General features: G+C 36.3%; 1 pseudogene; it reads left to right on the top strand.

Annotated features, from left to right (window-relative positions):
- Nucleotides 1–265: 265 nt before the first annotated feature.
- Nucleotides 266–727, top strand: LOC112826372 (large ribosomal subunit protein uL15-like; annotated as a pseudogene).
- The last annotated feature ends 2,244 nt before the right edge of the window (nt 728–2,971 follow it).

Genomic DNA, 2,971 nt, shown 5'->3' with positions numbered 1-2,971 from the left:
CACCCGGGTGGCTCAGTCGGTTGGGTGTCTGCCTTCGGCTCGGGTCATGATCCCAGGGTCCTGGGATCGAGTCCCACATCGGGCTCCCTGCTCAGTGGGGAGTCTGCTTCTCCCTCTCACTCTCCCTCTGTGTTCTTTGTCTCAAATAAATAAATAAAATCTAAAAAAAAAAAAAAAAAAACACAGAACCCAGCAATGAAAAATTTATAATGTCTTATATTCTATCAAAAGATATTGGGCATGCTCTTTCATCTGGGCTGCCAACATGCCATCCAGACTGATTAAGACCTGAAAACTTCAGGGCCACATGAGCCAAGGCCAAGGCCACATCAGCAAGCACTGGAAGCCCCCAGAAGGCCTGGGTGATGCTAGCAGCATGCATCATCACAAGATCAACTTCCACAAATATCACCCAGATTATTCTGGAAAAGTGGCTATGAGGCATCACCACTTAAAGGGGAACCAGAGTTTCTGCCCAACTGTTAACCTGGATAAACTATGGACCTTGGTCAGTAAGCAGACACAGGTAAATGCTGCCAAAAACAAGACTGGAGCTGTTCCTATCATTGATGTGGTACAATCAGGCTACTTCAAAGTTTTGGGAAAGGGACAGCTCCCAAAAGAGCTTGTCACCATGAAGACCAAACTCTTCAGTGGAAGGGCTAAAGAGAAGATTAAGGGTATGGGGCCGGGGCAGGGGAGGGGGGCCTGTGTCCTGGTAGCTTGAAGCCATGCGGTGGAAGGTTCATTAAATACTAACAAGCGCTTTTTTAAAAAAAAGGCATGCAAAGAAACAGGAAAGTATTGAGGAAAAAAAATCAACCAACCCCAAACTGACATAGATGTTAAAAATAACAGACAACAGCTTTTAAAAGAATAAGTATATTCCATAAATTCAAAAAGTTAAATAGAAAACAGAAAATATATTTTAAAAAGTCAAACTTCTAGAGATGAAAACTACACTGGAAGAAATTCAGCAGATAAAACACTGAGAAGAAAATATCACTGAAATAAAACATTTAGAAAAAAGAGTTTAAAAATAATTAAGAGTAAACTATAGTACAACTTCAAACTGTCTAATATACAGGTAACTGGAGTCCCCAGTGAAAGACACAGAAAGGAAGCAGGAAAAATAATGCCAAAATAACGTCAAAGAAATAATGGTTCAAACGTTTTCCAGACTTGATGAAAATCAAATCCACATATCCAAGAAGCTCAATAAACCTCAAGGACAAGAAATATAAGGAAAACTACACCAAAACCCATCATAATCAAATTGCTCAAAACCCCTGGTAGATAAAAAACAAACTTGAAAGCAGCCATAGAAAAAGCCATAGGAACAAAGACAAGACTGACAGAAAATTTCTTGTTAGAAATAATGCAAACAAGAACATAGTAGATCAACATCTTTAAAATTAAAAAAAAAAAAAAATAAGGCAAGGACAATCTCTTCAATAAATGATGTTGAGAAAACTGGTTTTCTACATGCAGAAGAATGAAATTAGGCCCTTATCTCACTCCATATACAAAATTCAACTCAAAATAGATTAAAGACTTAAATCTAGGACCTAAAGCCATAAAACTATTAGAAGAAAACACAAGGAAAAAAGCCACTTGACAATGATGTAGACAATTATTTTTTTGGATATGACCCAAAAGCATAAGCAACAAAAGCAAAAATAGACAAATGGAATCACATCAAACTAAAAGATTTCTGCACAGCAAAGGAAAACAATCAATAAGGTGAAGAAGCAACCCATGAAATGAGAGAAAATATTTGCAAACCATACATCTGATAAGGGGTTAATATCCAAAATATATAAGGAACTCAACTCAATAACAAGAAAACAAAAAACCAGATTAAAGAATGTGTAAAGGACATGAATTGACATTTCTCAAAAGAAGACATACAAATGGCCAACAGATATATGAAAAGATACTGAATATCACTAATTATCAGGGAAATGCAAATCAAAAACACAATAAAGTATCACCTCACACCTATTAAAATGATTATAATCAAGAAGACAAAAGATAACAAGTGTTGATGTGGCTATGGAGGAAAGAGTCTTTGTGCACTGTTGATCAGAACGTAAATTGTTACAGCCATTATGGAAAACAGTATAAAGGTTCCTTAAAAAATTTTAAATAGAACTACCATATGATCTAGCAATCCCACTTCTGGGTATATATTTAAAGGAAATGAAATCTATATTTCAAAGAGATATCTGCACTCATGTTCATTAAAGCATTATTCACAATAGCCAAAATATAGAAACAACCCAAGTGTCCATTGACAGATGAATGGATAAAAGAAAGGTGAAATATGTATATATGTATATGATATGATATATATTCATGTATATGCATACCTCTGTTAGTACATGAAACATTAGAGCTTGTTTTTGTTACTTTGATTCTGTCTATATCATTCTCTGCACCATCATTTTTCTTTGAAGTTATTCTTTCAGTCCTACTCTTTTTCTTTTATAAAATTATGGGATCCTTGAAGTCAAGGCCCCTTTATATAACTAGTGCCAAACAGAGGATTAAACATGTAGCAGGGCCTCAGTAAAGGTACAATAAGTGAACCTGATAATCTTAGAATGGAAGGGAGATGTGAAAAACCTGAGGGACCTGAACAGCCACTGTGGACTATGGAAAAGTTGTTAAGTAGGACTAAGTCAAATGGTATCTGAGTGATACTGAAATTCAGCTGAGATTGGGAACCTTCACTATGGGTCTAATCAGCAAGTGCTTCCTGGAGGTAAGGATGGCAAAACAATGAGGAAGAAACAATTTCAATTTTGGCAACAATGATTATCCAAGGGGGCCCAGAGAGTAGTCAGATAAATGGCTCAAGATTGACTAATTGATCAAAGTAAGCCTGAGAGAACTATGAGTATTCTCCACTTGCACAAGTTTCTGGAGAAGCAACACCATCATGGGAAATTCAGTCTTCATGTAAGGT

This window comes from Callorhinus ursinus, unplaced genomic scaffold, assembly GCF_003265705.2.
Source record: "Callorhinus ursinus isolate GAN/ISIS: 27379988/994484 unplaced genomic scaffold, GSC_fseal_2.0 scaffold7, whole genome shotgun sequence".
Lineage (NCBI taxonomy): Eukaryota > Metazoa > Chordata > Mammalia > Carnivora > Otariidae > Callorhinus > Callorhinus ursinus.
This window is presented reverse-complemented; position numbering and strand designations above follow the sequence as displayed.